The following is a 13259-nucleotide window of genomic DNA, read 5'->3' as shown; positions in this document are numbered from 1 at the left end:
AATGGTGTCCCTCATTTGTGTTTGTAAATATTTTTATTTTAAATATTTATTTAAATGTAAACCTGTTTCTAATAATTCAACTCAAAGCAACTTAGACCGGCCTACTCCGACAAAAGACTTTGGGTTTAACTTTTACTTGAGAATATATTGAGAATTTAGTTTTGGTCCGTGCCAAATAAGCATGTATATTATTATCTAAATGAGAAATTTTGTGTGTTCGTGCAATAATATAAATAGCCTGTTTAGATATTTGGTTCAAGTTGGGATTTTGTTATTTTTTTTATTATCGTAGGCACTTTGTATTTTAAAAATTTCCAGAATATTTATTCTAAGTTGTTACTTTTTTCTGCAGAAAATATTACGTTCAATCATTTTTATATAATATAAAGTTATAGTTGATTGTGTGACACACGGAAAAAACATTTTCATAACACAAAAGTCACTTAGATATTGAAATCAATATTTTAATAAACAATAATTATTTTATATTCCCTATATCTAAGATAAAACTTATAAAATCATTATCAATACTAATGTACCATAGTGAAATATATTTAAAGACCTACTAACGTAATTAAAAAAGCACTTTAAACTTTTCCGATAATTCAACAGATGGTTTAGCATATTCATACTTTAATTACTCTATAACGTTAAGTCGTAAAGGTAAAGGAACTACTGACATCAGCCTTTTAGAAGTATATGATCCAAGTTTATGACACTAAGATAGTAAATTTTATATAATTTTCGTCATTACTGATAATTTAGTTTAAATTAAAAAATGCTTTATAATTTCAAACTTATGTCAAGGTATTTATTATTAATTTTTAATTACGTTATGAATAAATATGAAAAAAATATTAATGTTAATTTAAATCTGGTATAATTTAATATAAATCTTGTGAGATTTTATTAGTTTAATTTATAACAAATAAATGAATAAATTACTTCTTTTATTTGGAAATATTTATTCATAATAATCTTTCCTTATTGGGAATAATTTTATTTTAGTTTCTTAAGATTTCATTATTCATAATATAATTCTATTACGAAAATTAGATTTCTTTAGTTTAAGATAGTAATAAAATCAAAACTCATCTTACTTTAAATTCAAAAACTATCAAAACAAAGTCGCGTTCACTTACAAATAAAATGTTTGTGATAACTTTACACATCTAACCGCAAAATGCTTATTTTTTATCACACATATTTTCGGTAACTTTTTCATATTCATGCCCCATAAATAACCGTTGGTCACATGTGTTGCATATTTATGAAAATACATTTGTAAAAAGAATATTCATCAAACTTCAAGAAGGTTACTTAACTTTTTAAATTGTCGTCCGCCCTTCGTAACCGTAGTAAGTTAAAGAGCTTTTCTTTCGCAATTTTAATTTTAACTTCTCAAGGTACTTAGTTAAGTATTTTTTGGGATTAGATTTAATTTTTCCTTCATTGTTCGCTCATTTTGGGTAATTTCGACCTTTTATCGCGCTCAAAGTATTAAGGAGCTTTTGGTACATAAAAGCTCATTTTTATTTTTACAACGAAATACTATGAACAAAGATTTAGCAACTTTCACTGACCAAACAAAACTAAACTTTCTCGAAATTACAAAATTACAACTTCCCAAAATCGAACTTTACACATTTGCGAAACTTTCACAACATAGCACTTACTTGCGTGTGTCGCGTGTTGTGGAGCACTGTGCTGGAACGGAGGCAACAAGTGTTGTGCCGTCGTTCGCTGTGACCAGCGCTTATATACCGGTGAGGCGCAAGGCGCCGCCCAGCCCGAGCCGCCCAGCTCGCCGTAATATACTTTACATTTCAATTTTACGAATCAAAATTATGTCATTGCGTTGGATTAGCTTATTTTTTCTAAACCCTTATTAACAAATTTGAAATTGGAACGTTGGTTTTAAATGTTGTGGCACTTTCAACCTTATTTTAATTTACATAATTGATTTTTAGGACCTTTAACACGGATGCTTAAAAAATAATTATAACTATGTGTCTAAAATTCCATTTAACATACAATATTTCGAGTTTTAAAGTTAACTGAAGTTTATATAGAGTAAGCTTAGGTGCCATTTTAAATATCAACCCACCTTGTATATACATTATGTCTTTTTGTATTTTATCTGTAGTATACATTTACGTCTCATATTACGTGCAATAACATATGACATTATCTTAGTTTTACATCGCTCGGGATCTAAATTTGGGAACTGAAGTTCTGGAACACTTACATCTTTTGTTATGAATTTCATGTTTTTAGCCTATTCTTAGTGTTTGCCTGACTAAAGTAAATAAATAAATAACTTTGGTGATGAAGTAAACAAGTTATTTACATATTCAGTTAGTTCATTTATAGTTTTCATACCAATATTAACTTTTAAACTTATTCAGTATTACTCAAAAACCTTGATGGTAATTTATGAACATATTTTTTAGTATTATTACAAAGTCAAAGCGTAAGTATTAAATATAACGTAAGTTTTAAAAAAATATTAATATTTGCACTTAGTGGTGTGCTATGTTTTCAAAATCGTTCACGAAGTTTTGTTTTTTTTTATATATAAATTAAAATTGATTTTGGGTCAATGCAAAACACTTTTCAGACGTGTTTTAATAGCAGAGAATTAGTTTTAAAGACTGCACGCGTGACTAACGTTTTCTGGAAGATCGGGAGCAAATCGTGCTAGAAAACTTCTACAAATTATTACTCTACCAAGGAATCGACCCAAGAACCTCCCGGTCACAGTCCATATACGCTGCAACTAGACAAAGGAGGTGACTTTTTAGAAATCATTATTTAATTTTAACCCGGTATTTATATAAATAAATAGTATAACCCGAGCCCAGCAGTGGGACAGTATATAATATTATAAACTAATATTATTATTGTAGTTTTAACATGACTATATTTGCATCAAAGAATAATATATTTTATAAAAACTTACCGGAAATTAAATAGTTACACTAAAAATAAGTTTTACAAATTGAGAGGGCGAAATGGTTTCTTAAAAATCACTTGGAGAAAAAGAAGCATTTATATGAAAAGTAAACACAATTTACTAGAAACATGGACAGCGATTACAAGGTACGAACAGATTTGTGATCGGACCTTTTTCTATCGATAAAAGTATACAAAATATGACGATGTTTATCTCTGTAATATTGTGGTGAATAATTTGAACCCTAAAACTTTAGTGTAGACATTATATTTAATTTTGTTCTTGTTCATTATTTTATTATTCAATTATAGATGTTGAGACGTTGATGCTGATTATTTTTAATTTAGTACATGTTATAAAGATGTGGAAAGTTGTGGACACGATTTAGTTTTACAATCTTTTGATTATTGAATGAAAGAACGAAATTACGGTTCGAAAAATTCAGTTTACATGTCCGAGATTTTCATTCATTTCAAAAGCGAGATTTGGAATAGCTAGAAAACATGCAGAAGTTAACTTTCGCAAGCGATTTTTTGGTGTAAACAGTCACTTTGCTGACTGCTAAAAAATTGAAGCTTGTATAGAATTATTGGAACATTTCCGTTAGTATAAACGCATCTACAAGTTCTTGCACGATATCATTTTGCTGCTATACTTGATAGCCTACACTACGCTTAATGTTAGGCTTAGAATTCATTTCTTTCATAATAAGTAATGTACCCTTATACCTTTACCAATTGGCAAATACCGAGTATATTTTTTTGTTTACCATTCGTTACGGATATGATTTCCCGAAAGGCAACCGGAATTAAAATTCTTTTCTCGTACTACTGGTTAATAAACAAGCGAATCCTTTAGATATAATTCAGACTAATCAAATTTCATTCGTTCCTCACAGTGTTTAAAAATTAGCTTTGGAATTAGGAGTGAATGATTGTTCGTTGTAAAGTTATGCTACTCAGGTATATACCAATGGCGAGTAAAATTTTCCGAAAAGAAACCTAACATAACATACGGGTACTAATAATATGAATTCCTTATAGCATTTACATATGAAGATAAATTTTGATTGCACATTTGCACCTCGTCTATATACCCCCATTTATATTTTTGGTAATTACAAACCATTGTTGTAAAAAAATGGTTGAACTACGCCGTAGGCATTTTTGGCTAATAGCTACACCATGAATGAGTCAACTTGGTCTGGGTTTGTACCACGCTCCGGGCCCTATTCTTATAATGTAAACTCGTAACACATCCGTGTTACCTTACCTTCGTGAAATTAGCGTGGAATGGTATCTGTATGCCAATTTTTACTGTCTTAAACACGACGCGGTGCGTTACGTGCTACTTAAACACTGTGAAAATAACGTGCGGCGGAGAGAATAAGGCTCTTAACCAACGTAGTGCAGGTCACTCAATGCTTTGTGGTCTTAAGTCGGGGTGTTATTACGGTTTACAGGTAGGCATGAATTACAATCAGACGAATGAATATTTTTGTTATAGAGTGTCGTTTTGACTTTGGTTTAATAATTAAAGCAACATACTAGTTTTAGCTCTGTTATCATTTTGCGATAAATATCAAGAAATAATTCGTTACTTTCGGTTTACAAGTAGCCATGAGGTACCTACTATCAGACGAATGAATATTTTTGTTATAGAGTGTCGTTTTGGCATTGGGCTAATAAATAAAGCAACATACTAGTTTTTAGCTCTGCTATCATTTTGCGATAAATATCAAGAAATAATTCGTTATTTTCACCAGAAATCCCTGTTATACTATTCTGATTTTTTTATCATTTTGTAGTTTACTTCGACTATAGCGTGTGCAAAACTATTTCTGAGTGAAAGTGTGATGTTGTCGCTGGAACGTATCCTCGAGTGCAGTAGTGGCATTAAGGCCTGTAATATTCATATATTACTTTTTATTGATATTCATTTTATTCGAAACTGACACTTTTTTTTTATTTAACAAAAGGCATAACACAGAACATAATCATTATAAAGAATACTTAAGCACTAAATTACATTAAGACTATTGTATTCCTTCAACCTATGCCCTAATTGAAATTATACTACGGAAACGACTCTACAAAAAAACAATAAACAATTAATAAAATAAACATGTGCTTATACTTAATTGAGTTATGTAGACATAAATTGTATGGAAACTAACTATTTGACGACAATGTACGAGTAACTTATTGTAAAGTGTTATTTTCAAGAAGATAAGTATGTGGTTTCATTTAGTAACATTTATGCACGTTGATTCCATTTCACCTGGTGGTAAGCGAAGTGGAGTCTAGATTGTCGACTGACGAGAGACTGTTATCCCTCGCACGTCGAGACAATTATGCCGGCTTGTTTGTCTAACAAATGTCCTATCTTCAATAACACTGCATTTGTAATATTAAGATTATAATATTAGCACCAAGGAATGCTTCTTATAAAGTCCGAACTTGGAATATGATTAAGCAAGGTACAGTTCCTACTAATTTAATTATTGGGTCATATTTCAAATTGTTGATGGTAAGTTATTAATGAAGTTGAATCGGTATTTGCAGGAAAACGTTTAATGCAAAGTTTGATTTACAATTAAGTACCTACCTACTGTTTCATGATATTATTGAAAATAATGAAAGGAGAGTTCTCATTTTCAATCCTTAACCACCGGTGGCTTGATATTGAGCATCGATATTTTAAGATATATATGTACATTTTCATCAAAAGGAACTTTTAAAATAAAGAGAATTTATAATTATGCAATACCTCAGAAATTAGATAAGTTCAAAACATTAAAAAATTTAAAAGTGCATCGTAATAATAAATTGTATATTTTGCCAAAAAATGACGTAAATGAGTAATACCCTAGTTTCTGAACAAGTATAGGTAACAAAGGTATCATAGGTATTGGTATTACTAAGAAATACACCTTATGTAATTGAACATTACATATTCATTTTAATGTTTTGATATCCAATTAATTTTAAGCCATTGGCACATTCACTTTAAACCATACTGAAGTTATTAAAGCAACTATCATTTTCATAGAAACCCGGTTAACTTAGGTGAATTTTTTGGTATTAAGTAAACAAATTTTATTTACCCGACTTTTAAATCGAACTCGATACTTCAAGGTGTATAGTCTAAAAAGGTACGCTACCAAACTAAAACGGTAAAAATATAAGGTAAATATAAATTTCAGTATGATGTTTACCTCGATCCCTTTGATACAAAATACTGGTCCATGTTTATTATAATCACAAAGTACGGGCGCGAATTTGAGACGACAAACGTTTATTTTTCAAAGTAAACTGGAACAGGAGTAGTAGTTTTTAAAGAGTCATTTTTTTTAATTAAAATAAAATTAAAAAAATAGTAAAATGTAGGTAGATATTTTTTTTTCACTTGCAGATGACCTCAGTCCGCCGCCGATGCAGTCTATGAAACGTCGGGTGAAAATAATAATATAAATAATCGCGAAAAAATCAGTAGATAGTTTTATTTCAATGTCTAACATTCGCGTAAACATATATTTATAATTTATATACTAAATTATACAGATTAATGTCTGTAGCATTGCCTCATTTTTGTGTAATTTTGCTGGTGGTGGGATATATTTCATATCCGCCCGGATAGCGACCACTATACACAAGGTGTTGAAACCCGTAAGTGGTACCCGGTAGTGGGCCTCGTAAGTGTGTCGCGTTCCGGGATCAGCTTGTGTATATCCGGTTCCAACAGGCCGGCATAATTGTGACCACTGTCGACGGGTAATCAGCTGTCGTAAGTCGACATTCAATTGCATCCCCCCCCCTCCCCACTCCCCCACTCCGCATACCAGGCACAGTAGGGTCAATTTGGCGTGCCCGTACAACAAAAAAAACACCCGAATATAATATATGTGAGCTCCAAATCAGAAGGTCGTGGGTTCGGGCATTTAGAACAATTTGATTGGGCTTGGCTTTCTCAGGATTTCGGATTCTATTTCAGATAAGATTATGATCGTCAAAAAAAATAGACGATTAAAATTTTGAGAGATTTCTGGTGTAACAGCTAATGGCGTCTGCGTGGAGCCTAACATACCAAAATGTTTACTCACACGGAAATTTATCATAGTGCGTTTTATAAACAATTTTGCCATTAATAAATTGAATAAATCTGCAGTTTAATAATACACCTTGAATTTAATCTATTGTACAATTCCAACAGAAAACTCGAAGACATATTTTTTAATTTAATCCCCTTAAATCCATATTTTTTATATTCCTCTTCTAAATATTTGTATACCCATAAAAGCCCAATATGGGACATTCTCGACATACATGCGCGACTGAATGGGCTGTTCATTAATTATGATGTCATAAGGTACATACTTACGTTGGTTTATGTTATTAACCCCTACCAAAGCCTTCGTTCTCGATCGGATATATAAAGTATGTTTTGAACGAAAGTGATTCGTGTTAGGCAATTAGAAAATTGATAAAAACAGCGTGGATAATATGAGTTTTAATAACAACATGTACAAAAATTTGTGCGGATATATTTTGTCGACGATCACGATGTGTGACTGAAACTATTTGACGTCGGCACCAGAATAAGCGTATGCTGCAACAAATATTGGTTTGAACAGAGATGCAACTAATGCAGTACACTTTCTCTAGCAATAAATATTCGCCCCATGATGTTTCATATCCACTCAGCCTATCGCAATGTGGGGCAAAAATTATTCCAACTCACGGTCTTTCGGAAATTCAAAGGCAATAATAGTATTATTTGTGTTATTATTTATTATTTTAAATAGACGCGTTGTGGTAGACAGAAAAATTACAATCGCTTTTTTAATCTGTTTGATATTTGTGGCATCCAGAAGCACTCGGGGCTGCTAAAAATGAAACGATCACGCCGATTTTTGCAACTTATATAGAAAGGTGAAATATAAATGCAAATGGCTTATTTATTATACTTGGCATGACGTGGTGTGAAAGAAAGAAGAAAAGAAAGAAAAAAGAAATATTTTATTTGGTTTTAGTAACATAATATAAAAAAAACAAAACAAACAATAAAATAAGAACGAAATTAATACTACATTAATACAAGAGAAATCAAAAAAATAATAATCAAAAGAGAGAAACCAAAACCAAAATGCATCCAGCTCAGCTTAGTGCTACAGCGTGAACTGCAGCGTTGATTTTCAGTTGAACCCTGTTGATGAACCCTGTGTGCTGTTACACAATATCATTTTAGATTTATTTCCAATAGTTAAATTTAATTTAATATATATAATTAATTATCACATTTATCTTATTAAATTGCAACAACGCGTCATAGCGCGAGCCATTTAAAAAAAATAAAAAACGCCTCCTATCGAACGGAATATGTTAAATTACAATCTGAATAAATATTAATTGAATAAAAGTAAATTTATTAACAACATATAAAATGACATTTATTATATTGTGTTATGTGACAGAAAATTCACTGAGTTAAAATGAATTATTATTGTTTGCTTTATTTTTCAAACAGAAACCAGTGATCTACCGAAAAGCTGTACCAAACTGAACAAATAACTGTACTTGTCCAAATTAAAATTAAAATACATCTCACGTGTACTGATCAGTGAAAATTATATGTAAAATATTTGATTATTATATATAAAATAATGCAATAATTTTTCACTGACATATATATAATGAAATACAATAAGTTTATACGTATAGGCAACTTTGTATAGCTGATCTTAGTGTTTCTATTGCCACTTACAAGACTATTCTCATACTTTTCTGTTGCATTTAATGTTGTCAGTAAGATAAAAAATGGATCTAGTTTTATTCTATTCCTTTCCTTGAATCTTGGAATCATCTATTATAAATTATAAAATTTATGTTTAATTCAACTTCTTTCAAAAACTTGTGATAAAAAAACTAACATCCACAATTTATTTGTTAAATAGATAATTTATATCAACTATGTGAAAATGATTATTATTATTATTTTTATTAGGTGTTCAAAACACCCCAAAACCCTGTAGCGATTTATGACAGGACTGACATGACGTCAGCGCCATCTATTTTAAAATCCGATTAAAAATATCGGTTAATAACTATAGAAGCAAACTATTGAGATAAAGAGCGGTCTACATGTTAATCTAGGTCATGGTCTAACCGTGTGCCAAAATGTAGCCAAATTTGTTGAGATGTCTCTGTGTTTACTTCTAAGAAATATCCAAACATTTTTAAAATACTTTCGCATTTATAATATTAAGATAAGATAACAAACATTATTGTCTTGAGATAAATATTGGAATATATTATGAAGTCCTCTATTGGAACCTTGTATTTTCGACAAGATTAGTCAACCGTGAAGTACTTATTTAATTATGTTTCGCAAACATGTCATGGGCATACGTTTTATAAACCTTTTATATGACACTAAGTCCTTTTCAATAAGAAGTAATTAAATATACCTTAAAATTGTCGCACTCATCAAGGTATACACTATCCATAGTATTCAAGATTTTCCTCAGGCTTCCCTTCATATAACATTAGTGAAATCAACGTTGTGAAGGATTAAAAAAAAAAACAAATATATTTCTTCTATACTAAACACTGACGTATTCATGCTAGGAGATTTTTAATTTTTTTCACTAAAATTTGTGGCATCAATGTCTTGAAGGATTAAAAAAAGACAAATATATTTCTTCTATAATAAACATTGACGAATTCATGTTAGGGGATTTTTTATTTTTTTCACTTAAATTTGTGGAATCAATGTCTTGAAAGATTAAAAAAAGACATAAATATATATTTTATATTATAATAAACATTGACTTATTCATGGTAGGGTATTTTTTATTTTTTTCACTTAAATTTGTAGAATCAATGTCTTGAAGGAATTGTGATTGAAAAAAGACAAATATATCTTTCTATAATAAACATTGAAGTATTCATGGTAGGGGATTTTTTATTTTTTCTCAAGCGGACAATACCGCCAGCCGCCTATGAGGAGACGGTGTGCAAACAAAAGGAAATATGATTGGAGGGAAACGCGCGTCGGCAAACCTCCCACTTAACTCAATAACTTCGTTACTTCTTCAATATTTAACGCATTGATTTTTATTAAGACCCTACTTATGTTTAAGTGTTATTCGAATTATATTATATTCGTTATCATCCATATATCTCAGTAGATTTTTTAGTTTAACTTTGGTCTTTTAAACGGAAGATCAGTAATTAGATAACTTGGTGATCAGTTTTTTTAGTGTGATAAGTTCCATGAGCATTTAAATTACAACCAAATAAATCGTAAACAAAACTGGGGCCGTAACCAAGATACCTAACTACAATCATTAAAATAGAAAATAAAAAAGTATATGTATGACATATTCATGCGATAGACTTATCAATAGGATATGTTATTCATAGACATCTTTTCTATTTTCTACTAGCATTACAATTGTAAAAAGGCACTTACGGCCCTTAATCAAAAGAAAACAAGGAAACTAGAGGGAAATGCGATTTAATTTTTATTCTACCCAACTCTTAAACCTATAAAACCGTGATAATGCTCTAGTCGCCCGATTGTTAAACTGCACATTGTAAATTACTAAATAAAATTCCTTAAGGTTCTTGAAATGACGAATTCACGGACAAATGTTAATAATAATTTCATAGAATTACGTTTCAGTCAGCTAATGAGTCAACGTTATGTAGTATCTCTTATCAGCTTGAATACAAGAAAAGAATGAGATAAGTAACGCATTTTCTAGTTGTATGTAAATTTAAAGTAGTTATAATTTACAATTGCTAGAACATGTATATGATAACGTTAAGTACTTGCTGTGATGATAAAAAAACTTAAGAAGGTATCGACAGCGCAACAGTTACATTGATCATGAATTGACTCTTTGTAGAAAGAGACAAAGCGACTGTGCGGCTAACATCTTTCTTTTTTATAGGCCTGTAATGACCTTGAATTCTGTGTTTTTGGATCGTAGGATCTTTGTCGCTTACACACTTTTCTCCTCGTATTTCTTAAATAGGAACTTGCTTCGGCAATTTCAGCAACTATTTAATAGCATCTACACGACACGTAATATGTTATTCCTGCCTCAAAGGCGCACTTTTCCTCATATTTGGGTTATATAATTATTGTTTATTTGTCGGTTTTTATGGGCTCATCTCTAGAACTACTTCTTCACTAATAGGAAAAAACATAATTCTTGATAGCTATAGTCTATTTTTTATCCCGGGAAAACATATTTTATGCCCGTAAAAATATTCAAAGGATCGGAGCCGTGGGCAAAACCTTAAGAATATTTCGACATTGTTTCACAATAATTAGGTATGGTTAAAAAGTAAAACGAATTATATGTATTATCTTAAAATATTTAAATATTTCGTATATCATACAAGAGTAAATTAGAATAATGTCCTTTTAAATACACGATACGATTTATACAATAAAATCTATAATATAATAGTACGTTAAATTATTTGTAAATAGATGCGTCTCGGGAAAAAAATGGCCGATAAAGGGTTATATTTTTGGGCCTTCAGAAATTTCATTTACCGTACGAAACACATCAAATGCGTACTTCACGCTGTTTTTTGTGGGACAATGGTAATGGTAAAGTTGTAATAGCTTGCTCAAGATGACCCATTATTTCTGTAAACAATTAGTCTACAGCATGACTCTGACTCTACTACAGAAAAAGACATCCTAAATTTTATCCGTGAGAGTGCACAATGATACCATCTTTTCGCAGGCGAAGTCCCGAGCAAAAACTAACCTGAAATATATTGCAGCTGTAATGTATGGTTACGGACGATGTTATTTAGTAAATACTGTGATGATTTTTATATAAATTAATTATTGTTGATAAGATCACCAGATCCGCTATGTAAAATAAAAAAAACAGCAGTAGTGACAATTTGTATACAAATTAATTATTGTTGATGAGATCACCAGTTCGGCTTTGTATATTTAAAAAAGAATCAGCAGTATCAATAACGATTTTACCTTTTTAAGTCGAAGTTTCAGCATTTGTGGTGAAATAAGAATTGTGAATAATCTAGGTGGCCGGCTATATTAAAAACTTGCCTATTCTAAAATAATATAGTAATACGAAATTTTATGCCAGAAATTATTGAATATAACGCTTAATAGACGAAAACAAATATCTTTACCAAATTGCAAGAAGCCCAATGTTTACTCCAAAAGTTTATAGTAAATATTGGGTGTAAACACTTGAAACTTTAGTTTTTGACTTAGAAGGAGTAATACACTACCTCCTTTAGTGAGATCTACAATCGTTGTTTGGTATTTTTTAATTAATTAATAAAAGGAGTAAATTACTTAATTCGTCTTTATATTTATCTTTTAAGTAGGAGCCGTTTAAATGAGTAAAATTATTTAAAGGTTTTGTAATACGATTCAACGGTTTTATTAATTCAGCCACTATCTTAAGAACAATGTGGCTCCAAAATACAGATTATTTAATGTTTAGCCGGTTGTTTTATTGATTGGAAATAAATAATATTTTTATTAAATACAGAAAAAAATCGTCACATAGAAAAAAAAAGATACAGCCAAAACTTTCATTAATATGTATAAATTTACTTTATTTCTACTTTAATTAATACAATAAAAGATTTTGTGTCTCGATTGTAATTAGGTAGATATAACAAGATTTTTCTTAATAATTAAACAATATAAAATTAAGTCGTTTCATGTAAAGCTCTTAAGTATTCAATAGTATTTTAATAAGAATTTTTATTTCTTCTAAAACCCTAATTAAAGTGCCAAATGATAATAAAAGAATCTTAGGATGTCCAATTTTTTATATAATCAAAGTAATATTAAGTTTTTCTGGTTGAAATTTAGAATTTGTGCCCGACATGGCAATAGGCTCGCCTCCTATCACATTCTATCTTATCCTATCACATGATGGGACAAAATACACATTGCATAACTAGGTAGTTTGTTTTATTTATTTAAATATAAAGTTTAAAGGTATAATATTTAAATCTTAGATATTTAACTCAACTGGAATGTACTTTTTATTATAAAAATACATGGGCCTTTTCTATCATAATATAATTTTTTTGGGACACGCTGTATATATACAACAGTTCGTTTTATTTCTATATGTGAATAGTAGAGCAGATACAAATATGCTTACAAAAACTGCTTTTAAAATTAAATTAGTACATTTTTAAATTAACCGAATATGCAGACGGGCTCACAGCGTGTAATCTAGAGCATGTCTTTACTAAGGCCTGAAGGTTTTAATCAACACCAA

The 13259-nt window shown here is 30.2% G+C and overlaps 1 protein-coding gene across 1 annotated transcript in view; it reads right to left on the bottom strand.

Moving 5' to 3' along the window:
• LOC115440347 (diuretic hormone class 2) overlaps window positions 1-1727 on the bottom strand; it is a 56370-nt gene extending 54643 nt beyond the window's left edge. The window contains exon 1 of the mRNA XM_030164608.2: window positions 1677-1727. The gene's annotated coding sequence lies outside the window, so the exon portion shown is untranslated. The remainder of the gene's footprint in view (window positions 1-1676) is intronic.
• Window positions 1728-13259: the final 11532 nt, after the last annotated feature.

This window comes from Manduca sexta, chromosome 19 (assembly GCF_014839805.1).
Source record: "Manduca sexta isolate Smith_Timp_Sample1 chromosome 19, JHU_Msex_v1.0, whole genome shotgun sequence".
NCBI lineage: Eukaryota > Metazoa > Arthropoda > Insecta > Lepidoptera > Sphingidae > Manduca > Manduca sexta.
This window is presented reverse-complemented; position numbering and strand designations above follow the sequence as displayed.